This window comes from Solea senegalensis, unplaced genomic scaffold (genome assembly GCF_019176455.1).
Source record: "Solea senegalensis isolate Sse05_10M unplaced genomic scaffold, IFAPA_SoseM_1 scf7180000016712, whole genome shotgun sequence".
NCBI classification, from domain to species: domain Eukaryota; kingdom Metazoa; phylum Chordata; class Actinopteri; order Pleuronectiformes; family Soleidae; genus Solea; species Solea senegalensis.
The window spans coordinates 1-8,360 of NW_025321975.1; the positions used below are offsets into that span (position 1 = coordinate 1).

An 8,360-nucleotide genomic window follows, 5' to 3' on the forward strand; every position below is an offset into this window, starting at 1 on the left:
ACACCCACAACCATCACGTTCCCATCAACTTGGAAAGACTGGGGATGTTGCTCCGCAAGGACGAGAGAAGTTTGGAGATGGGCACACAGCGGTGAACTTTGGGCGGCTGACCTTTGCTTACGACGACATCATCGGGGGAAAGCGCGGACGCAGCACCCCACTAGCAAAAATTATGCAGTCAAGACTCCCCCGTTTGGGGAATTTGCAGGGGTCAACACAGCCGGAGTGCAATGGCTGAGCCTCGCCCTGGGTGCACCGCCTTCTTGATCATGGTATCTCCCCTGCCAGGTAAGTATGAGGTGTACTCGTCAAACACCGGGTGGCTCTTGCCAGACACAGCTCTTTGGCTGATGGTGCGGGAAATGAATAATCCCAGAGGCCAATGCCTTGACTCAGTTGCTCGTTAATGCTGTGCTATGTTCAACTTCAACCTCCAGCACACATTGGAGAGGAAACACTCGACCTTTTTTACTGGCATACCTGGCTGGCGTTTCCTATAGATTCAGCAACAACTGGACATGACGGCACCAACAGCCGCTTGCCCATCTCGGTGTCGCTTCCCGATACTGCGCTGGTGGAGATAAAGGCTGAAGTGCAGTGTCGAAGGCGACGCTGAGCCCACTCCCGCGGCGCCGGGGGCCCTTGCCCGTCCGCCAAAGCAGTCTGTGTCCCCAGCCCGACTGGCCGCCACCACCCTGAGCACGCCCGATCTCGTCCGATCTGGAAGCCGTGAGGAGTGGGGCCTGAACCCAGTACTTGGATGGGAGGCCGCCTGGGAATGCAGGTGCTGTAGCTTTACGCTGCGCTTTTACACTGCTGCTTCGCCTAAGAAAAAGATGCCCTCGGCCCGAGCAAGGGGCCTTGCCTGAATCCATAAAGGCGGTCTGTGTCCCCAACCCCCCGGCTTACGGCCATACCACCCTGAGCACGCCCGATCTCGTCTGATCTCGGAAGCTAAGCGGGGTCGGGCCGGGTTAGTACTTGGATGGGAGACCGCCTGGGAATACCAGGTGCTGTAAGCTTTTACGCTGCTGCTGCTGCTTCCTTACAAGAAACATGGGCTCGCCATTAAATTGACGCACAGGCACGGGTTGATGTCTTTCTGGTTTCAGCTTCGCTTTGCTTTTCACAGAAAAAAGAGAATGGTGCACCGTTCCTGGTGGCACTGCAATACCAGGTCAATGCAAGGAGTGAAGAGAGCAAGCCCCAGTTTTCACCTCCCACTGCTCAAAAATGCATTTAATATTTAATCCCCATATAGAGGACATATCAGATATTAAACTGATAAGAACAGATACTACACTTGATCTTAGCCAAAAGGCCGAGAAGCGATGGCCCACAGGTGTCTGGGGCCAACCCAAGATCTTGGCACACAAGTCAGTTGTTGTGGTGCCATGTTTTTAAGGGCGCATAACAAAGGCTGCTGCTGCTGATCACCTCCGCCCCAAGGTTGACCTAAGTGCACCTCTGAGCCTTGACAGACAGCTGCTTGACATTTGACACACTCAAAGGGCGCAGCCTTACAGCAAAGCCCACCAAAAATAACTTAAACTCTTGAACGTCCCTCTCCACGGAAGTCTTTAGTAAAAGGCGAAAGACTTGTGCATTTTGAAGAGAAACCAGAGTCAACGTAGCCCCTGTCCTGGAGAGCAGCCGAGGAGTCTATCCGCCGGAGTCACCACAGTCTCGGTCGGCCGGCCGGCCGGCCGGCCACCTTGGGACGGCCTTCCTTCAACGTTTTTGCTTAGTCGGCCAATAAACCGCCCAGATTTGACTGCATGTTTGGAAGCGCTTTCCTACTGTCGGTTGTGTGCTGCAGTTTTCTATCGGTCGCTGAGGCTGTGGCACATTCCTCGCTCACTGGCACACCTCCAGCATTTTAGTGGTAGGCGTGAGTGCATGAGCAAAGCAGCTCGTGTTTGCTTTGAGCTAAAGACAACACCACAACCATCCGTTGGCAACTTGGAAAGACTGGGGATGTTGCTCCATGAGACGAGAAGTTTGGAGATGGGCACACAACGTTGAACTTCGGGCGGCTGACCTTTGCTTACAACGACATCATCGGGGGAAAGCGCGGACGCAGCACCCACTAGCAAAAATTATGCAGTCAAGACTCCCACGTTTGGGGAATTTGCAGGGGTCAACACAGCCGGAGTGCAATGGCTGAGCCTCGCCCTGGGTGAACAGCCTTCTTGATCATGGTATCTCCCCTGCCAGGTAAGTATGAGGTGTACTCGCCAAACACCGGGTGGCTCTTGCCAGCCACAGCTCTTTGGCTGATGGTGCTGGAAATGAATAATCCCAGAGGCCAATGCCTTGACTCAGTTGCTCGTTAATGCTGTGCTATGTTCCACTTCAACCTCCAGCACACATTGGAGAGGAAACACTCGACCTTTTTTACTGGCATACCTGGCTGTCGTTTCCTATAGATTCAGCAACAACTGGACATGACGGCACCAACAGCCGCTTGCCCATCTCGGTGTCGCTTCCCGATACTGGACTAGAGTGTAGCATGTGGTGGAGATAAAGGCTGAAGTGCAGTGTGTCCGAAAGGCTGACTTTTGAGCCCCGCCACGCGCAGGGGGCCTTGCCCAGTCCATAAAAGCAGTCTGTGTCCCCAACCCCCCGGCTTACGGCCATACCACCCTGAGCACGCCCGATCTCGTCTGATCTCGGAAGCTAAGCAGGGTCGGGCCTGGTTAGTACTTGGATGGGAGACCGCCTGGGAATACCAGGTGCTGTAAGCTTTTACGCTGCTGCTGCTGCTGCTGCTTCCTTACAAGAAACATGGGCTCGCAATTAAATTGACGCACAGGCACGGGTTGATGTCTTTCTGGTTTCAGCTTCGCTTTGCTTTTCACAGAAAAAAGAGAATGGTGCACCGTTCCTGGTGGCACTGCAATACCAGGTCAATGCAAGGAGTGAAGAGAGCAAGCCCCAGTTTTCACCTCCCACTGCTCAAAAATGCATTTAATATTTAATCCCCATATAGAGGACATATCAGATATTAAACTGATAAGAACAGATACTACACTTGATCTTAGCCAAAAGGCCGAGAAGCGATGGCCCACTGGTGTCTGGGGCCAACCCAAGATCTTGGCACACAAGTCAGTTGTTGTGGTGCCATGTCTTTAAGGGCGCATAACAAAGGCTGCTGCTGCTGATCACCTCCGCCCCAAGGTTGACCCAAGTGCACCTCTGAGCCTTGACAGACAGCTGCTTGACATTTGACACGCTGAAAAGGGCGCAGCCTTACAGCAAAGCCCACCAAAAATAACTTAAACTCTTGAACGTCCCTCTCCACGGAAGTCTTTAGTAAAAGGCGAAAGACTTGTGCATTTTGAAGAGAAACCAGAGTCAACGTAGCCCCTGTCCTGGAGCGCAGCCGAGGAGTCTATCCGCCCGGAGTCACCACAGTCTGGAATTAGGCGGCCCGTCTTCCTGCTGGACAGCCTTCCTTCAACGTTTTTGGTTTGTCGGCCAATAAACCGCCCAGATTTGACTGCATGTTTGGAAGCGCATTCTTACTGTTGGTTGTGTGCTGCAGTTTTCTATCAGTCGCTGAGGCTGTGGCACATTCCTCGCTCACTGGCACACCTCCAACATTTAGTGGTAGACGTGAGTGCATGAGCAAAGCAGCTCCGTGTTTGCTTTGAGCTAAAAGACAACACCCACAACCATCACGTTCCCAGCAACTTGGAAAGACTGGGGATGTTGCTCCGCAAGGACGAGAGAAGTTTGGAGATGGGCACACAGCGGTGAACTTTGGGCGGCTGACCTTTGCTTACGACGACATCATCGGGGGAAAGCGCGGACGCAGCACCCCACTAGCAAAAATTATGCAGTCAAGACTCCCACGTTTGGGGAATTTGCTGGGGTCAACACAGCCGGAGTGCAATGGCTGAGCCTCGCCCTGGGTGAACCGCCTTCTTGATCATGGTATCTCCCCTGCCAGGTAAGTATGAGGTGTACTCGCCAAACACCGGGTGGCTGTTGCCAGACACAGCTCTTTGGCTGATGGTGCAGGAAATGAATAATCCCAGAGGCCAATGCGCTGACTCAGTTGCTCGTTAATGCTGTGCTATGTTCAACTTCAACCTCCAGCACACATTGGAGAGGAAACACTCGACCTTTTTTACTGGCATACCTGGCTGTCGTTTCCTATAGATTCAGCAACAACTGGACATGGCGGCACCAACAGCCGCTTGCCCATCTCGGTGTCGCTTCCCGATACTGGACTAGAGTGTAGCATGTGGTGGAGATAAAGGCTGAAGTGCAGTGTGTCCGAAAGGCTGACTTTTGAGCCCCGCCACGCGCAGGGGGCCTTGCCAGTCCATAAAAGCAGTCTGTGTCCCCAACCCCCCGGCTTACGGCCATACCACCCTGAGCACGCCCGATCTCGTCTGATCTCGGAAGCCAAGCAGGGTCGGGCCTGGTTAGTACTTGGATGGGAGACCGCCTGGGAATACCAGGTGCTGTAGCTTTTACACCGCTGCACGCTTTTACACTGCTGCTTCCTTACAAGAAAGTGCCCCTCGGCCGGTACTTGCGCAATCCATAAGGCAGTCTGTCGCCAGCCCCTACGACTTCGGCATACCACCCTGGTGCCGCGGCGATCTCGTCTGATCTTTCGGAGGCTAAGCGGGAGTGGAACCTGGTGGATGGGGAGACGCCTGGGAATCCCAGGTGCTGTAAGCTTTTACACTGCTGCTTCGCTACAAAACGTAAGGCTCACCAAATTGGCCGCTGAACGCGGGTTGATGTCTTTCTGGTTTCAGCTTAAGCTTTGGTTTCCGCAGAAAAAAAGAGAATGGTGCACCGTTCTGGTGGCACTGCAATGCCAAGGTCAATGCAAAAGGTGAAGAACAGAAGCCCAGTTTTCACCTCCCACTGCTCAAAAATGCATTTAATATTTAATCCCCATATAGAGGACATATCAGATATTAAACTGATAAGAACAGATACTACACTTGATCTTAGCAAAAAGGCCGAGAAGCGATGGCCCACAGGTGTCTGGGGCCAACCCAAGATCTTGGCACACAAGTCAGTTGTTGTGGTGCCATGTTTTTAAGGGCGCATAACAAAGGCTGCTGCTGCTGCTCACCTCCGCCCCAAGGTTGACCTAAGTGCGCCTCTGAGCCTTGACAGACAGCTGCTTGACATTTGACGCGGCTGAAAGGCAGCCTTACAGCAAAGCCCACCAAAAATAACTTAAACTCTTGAACGTCCCTCTCCACGGAAGTCTTTAGTAAAGGCGAAAGACTTGTGCATTTTGAAGAGAAACCAGAGTCAACGTAGCCCCTGTCCTGGAGAGCAGCCGAGGAGTCTATCCGCCGGAGTCACCACAGTCTCGGTCGGCCGGCCGGCCGGCCACCTTGGGACGGCCTTCCGTCAACGTTTTTGCTTAGTCGGCCAATAAACCGCCCAGATTTGACTGCATGTTTGGAAGCGCGTTCCTACTGTCGGTTGTGTGCTGCAGTTTTCTATCAGTCGCTGAGGCTGTGGCACATTCCTCGCTCACTGGCACACCTCCAACATTTAGTGGTAGACGTGAGTGCATGAGCAAAGCAGCTCCGTGTTTGCTTTGAGCTAAAAGACAACACCCACAACCATCACGTTCCCAGCAACTTGGAAAGACTGGGGATGTTGCTCCGCAAGGACGAGAGAAGTTTGGAGATGGGCACACAGCGGTGAACTTTGGGCGGCTGACCTTTGCTTACGACGACATCATCGGGGGAAAGCGCGGACGCAGCACCCCACTAGCAAAAATTATGCAGTCAAGACTCCCCCGTTTGGGGAATTTGCAGGGGTCAACACAGCCGGAGTGCAATGGCTGAGCCTCGCCCTGGGTGAACCGCCTTCTTGATCATGGTATCTCCCCTGCCAGGTAAGTATGAAAATTGTACTGTAAAGCCGGGTGGCTGTTGGACACAGCTCTTTGGCTGACAGTTACTGGAAATGAATAATCCAGAGAGGCCAATGCGCGACTCCAGTTGCTAGATTAATGCTGTGCTATGTTCCACTTCAACCTCCAGCACACATTGGAGGAAACACTTCACGACCTTTTACTGGCATGCTGCAATGGTTTCCTCCTATAGACTCAGCAACAACTGGACATGACGGCACCAACAGCCGCTTGCCCATCTCGGTGTCGCTTCCCGATACTGGACTAGAGTGTAGCATGTGGTGGAGATAAAGGCTGAAGTGCAGTGTGTCGAAAGGCTGACTTTTGAGCCCCGCCACGCGCAGGGGGCCTTGCCCAGTCCATAAAAGCAGTCTGTGTCCCCAACCCCCCGGCTTACGGCCATACCACCCTGAGCACGCCCGATCTCGTCTGATCTCGGAAGCCAAGCAGGGTCGGGCCTGGTTAGTACTTGGATGGGAGACCGCCTGGGAATACCAGGTGCTGTAGCTGCAGCTGCTGCAGCACACACTGCTGCTTCCTTACAAGAAGATGCCCTCGGCGAGCAGGGGCCTTGCCTAGTCCATAAAGGCACTCTCTGTCGCCAGCCCCTCGGCTTACGGCCATACCACCCTGAGCACGCCCGATCTCGTCTGATCTCGGAAGCTAAGCAGGGTCGGGCCGGGTTAGTACTTGGATGGGAGACCGCCTGGGAATACCAGGTGCTGTAAGCTTTTACGCTGCTGCTGCTGCTTCCTTACAAGAAACATGGGCTCGCAATTAAATTGACGCACAGGCACGGGTTGATGTCTTTCTGGTTTCAGCTTCGCTTTGCTTTTCACAGAAAAAAGAGAATGGTGCACCGTTCCTGGTGGCACTGCAATACCAGGTCAATGCAAGGAGTGAAGAGAGAGCAAGCCCCAGTTTTCACCTCCCACTGCTCAAAAATGCATTTAATATTTAATCCCCATATAGAGGACATATCAGATATTAAACTGATAAGAACAGATACTACACTTGATCTTAGCCAAAAGGCCGAGAAGCGATGGCCCACAGGTGTCTGGGGCCAACCCAAGATCTTGGCACACAAGTCAGTTGTTGTGGTGCCATGTTTTTAAGGGCGCATAACAAAGGCTGCTGCTGCTGATCACCTCCGCCCCAAGGTTGACCTAAGTGCACCTCTGAGCCTTGACAGACAGCTGCTTGACATTTGACACACTCAAAGGGCGCAGCCTTACAGCAAAGCCCACCAAAAATAACTTAAACTCTTGAACGTCCCTCTCCACGGAAGTCTGTAGTAAAAGGCGAAAGACTTGTGCATTTTGAAGAGAAACCAGAGTCAACGTAGCCCCTGTCCTGGAGAGCAGCCAAGGAGTCTATCCGCCGGAGTCACCACAGTCTCGGTCGGCCGGCCGGCCGGCCACCTTGGGACAGCCTTCCTTCAGCGTTTTTGGTTTGTCGGCCAATAAACCGCCCAGATTTGACTGCATGTTTGGAAGCGCATTCTTACTGTTGGTTGTGTGCTGCAGTTTTCTATCAGTCGCTGAGGCTGTGGCACATTCCTCGCTCACTGGCACACCTCCAACATTTAGTGGTAGACGTGAGTGCATGAGCAAAGCAGCTCCGTGTTTGCTTTGAGCTAAAAGACAACACCCACAACCATCACGTTCCCAGCAACTTGGAAAGACTGGGGATGTTGCTCCGCAAGGACGAGAGAAGTTTGGAGATGGGCACACAACGGTGAACTTTGGGCGGCTGACCTTTGCTTACGACGACATCATCGGGGGAAAGCGCGGACGCAGCACCCCACTAGCAAAAATTATGCAGTCAAGACTCCCACGTTTGGGGAATTTGCTGGGGTCAACACAGCCGGAGTGCAATGGCTGAGCCTCGCCCTGGGTGAACCGCCTTCTTGATCATGGTATCTCCCCTGCCAGGTAAGTATGAGGTGTACTCGCCAAAGCCCGGGTGGCTGTTGCCAGACACAGCTCTTTGGCTGATGGTGCAGGAAATGAATAATCCCAGAGGCCAATGCCTTGACTCAGTTGCTCGTTAATGCTGTGCTATGTTCAACTTCAACCTCCAGCACACATTGGAGAGGAAACACTCGACCTTTTTTACTGGCATACCTGGCTGTCGTTTCCTATAGATTCAGCAACAACTGGACATGACGGCACCAACAGCCGCTTGCCCATCTCGGTGTCGCTTCCCGATACTGGACTAGAGTGTAGCATGTGGTGGAGATAAAGGCTGAAGTGCAGTGTGTCCGAAAGGCTGACTTTTGAGCCCCGCCACGCGCAGGGGGCCTTGCCCAGTCCATAAAAGCAGTCTGTGTCCCCAACCCCCCGGCTTACGGCCATACCACCCTGAGCACGCCCAATCTCGTCTGATCTCGGAAGCCAAGCAGGGGCGGGCCTAGTTAGTACTTGGATGGGAGACCGCCTGGGAATACCAGGTG

The 8,360-nt window shown here is 53.3% G+C and overlaps 18 non-coding genes and 1 pseudogene across 18 annotated transcripts; 6 read left to right on the forward strand and 13 right to left on the reverse strand.

The window, feature by feature from the left end:
- Window positions 1-132: 132 nt before the first annotated feature.
- LOC122763308 lies at window positions 133-296 on the reverse strand. Its single transcript, XR_006359011.1, has one exon. It is a non-coding gene; the product is annotated as a U1 spliceosomal RNA (small nuclear RNA).
- A 607-nt stretch (window positions 297-903) lies between these two features.
- Window positions 904-1,022, forward strand: LOC122763319. Its single transcript, XR_006359022.1, has one exon. It is a non-coding gene; the product is annotated as a 5S ribosomal RNA (ribosomal RNA).
- A 118-nt stretch (window positions 1,023-1,140) lies between these two features.
- On the reverse strand, window positions 1,141-1,333 carry LOC122763310. Its single transcript, XR_006359013.1, has one exon. It is a non-coding gene; the product is annotated as a U2 spliceosomal RNA (small nuclear RNA).
- A 182-nt stretch (window positions 1,334-1,515) lies between these two features.
- Window positions 1,516-1,628, reverse strand: LOC122763315. The gene has a single exon (XR_006359018.1). It is a non-coding gene; the product is annotated as a U5 spliceosomal RNA (small nuclear RNA).
- Window positions 1,629-2,062: 434 nt separating this feature from the next.
- LOC122763309 lies at window positions 2,063-2,225 on the reverse strand. The gene has a single exon (XR_006359012.1). It is a non-coding gene; the product is annotated as a U1 spliceosomal RNA (small nuclear RNA).
- Window positions 2,226-2,628: 403 nt separating this feature from the next.
- Window positions 2,629-2,747, forward strand: LOC122763313. The gene has a single exon (XR_006359016.1). It is a non-coding gene; the product is annotated as a 5S ribosomal RNA (ribosomal RNA).
- A 124-nt stretch (window positions 2,748-2,871) lies between these two features.
- On the reverse strand, window positions 2,872-3,064 carry LOC122763311. The gene has a single exon (XR_006359014.1). It is a non-coding gene; the product is annotated as a U2 spliceosomal RNA (small nuclear RNA).
- Window positions 3,065-3,247: 183 nt separating this feature from the next.
- Window positions 3,248-3,360, reverse strand: LOC122763316. Its single transcript, XR_006359019.1, has one exon. It is a non-coding gene; the product is annotated as a U5 spliceosomal RNA (small nuclear RNA).
- A 439-nt stretch (window positions 3,361-3,799) lies between these two features.
- On the reverse strand, window positions 3,800-3,963 carry LOC122763305. The gene has a single exon (XR_006359008.1). It is a non-coding gene; the product is annotated as a U1 spliceosomal RNA (small nuclear RNA).
- A 402-nt stretch (window positions 3,964-4,365) lies between these two features.
- LOC122763320 lies at window positions 4,366-4,484 on the forward strand. Its single transcript, XR_006359023.1, has one exon. It is a non-coding gene; the product is annotated as a 5S ribosomal RNA (ribosomal RNA).
- Window positions 4,485-4,808: 324 nt separating this feature from the next.
- On the reverse strand, window positions 4,809-5,000 carry LOC122763314. The gene has a single exon (XR_006359017.1). It is a non-coding gene; the product is annotated as a U2 spliceosomal RNA (small nuclear RNA).
- A 180-nt stretch (window positions 5,001-5,180) lies between these two features.
- On the reverse strand, window positions 5,181-5,292 carry LOC122763318. Its single transcript, XR_006359021.1, has one exon. It is a non-coding gene; the product is annotated as a U5 spliceosomal RNA (small nuclear RNA).
- A 439-nt stretch (window positions 5,293-5,731) lies between these two features.
- On the reverse strand, window positions 5,732-5,895 carry LOC122763307. Its single transcript, XR_006359010.1, has one exon. It is a non-coding gene; the product is annotated as a U1 spliceosomal RNA (small nuclear RNA).
- Window positions 5,896-6,296: 401 nt separating this feature from the next.
- On the forward strand, window positions 6,297-6,414 carry LOC122763321. Its single transcript, XR_006359024.1, has one exon. It is a non-coding gene; the product is annotated as a 5S ribosomal RNA (ribosomal RNA).
- Window positions 6,415-6,517: 103 nt separating this feature from the next.
- LOC122763303 lies at window positions 6,518-6,636 on the forward strand. Its single transcript, XR_006359007.1, has one exon. It is a non-coding gene; the product is annotated as a 5S ribosomal RNA (ribosomal RNA).
- A 118-nt stretch (window positions 6,637-6,754) lies between these two features.
- Window positions 6,755-6,949, reverse strand: LOC122763312. The gene has a single exon (XR_006359015.1). It is a non-coding gene; the product is annotated as a U2 spliceosomal RNA (small nuclear RNA).
- A 182-nt stretch (window positions 6,950-7,131) lies between these two features.
- On the reverse strand, window positions 7,132-7,244 carry LOC122763317. Its single transcript, XR_006359020.1, has one exon. It is a non-coding gene; the product is annotated as a U5 spliceosomal RNA (small nuclear RNA).
- A 439-nt stretch (window positions 7,245-7,683) lies between these two features.
- Window positions 7,684-7,847, reverse strand: LOC122763306. Its single transcript, XR_006359009.1, has one exon. It is a non-coding gene; the product is annotated as a U1 spliceosomal RNA (small nuclear RNA).
- Window positions 7,848-8,250: 403 nt separating this feature from the next.
- Window positions 8,251-8,360, forward strand: LOC122763304 (annotated as a pseudogene; the record flags this gene model as incomplete).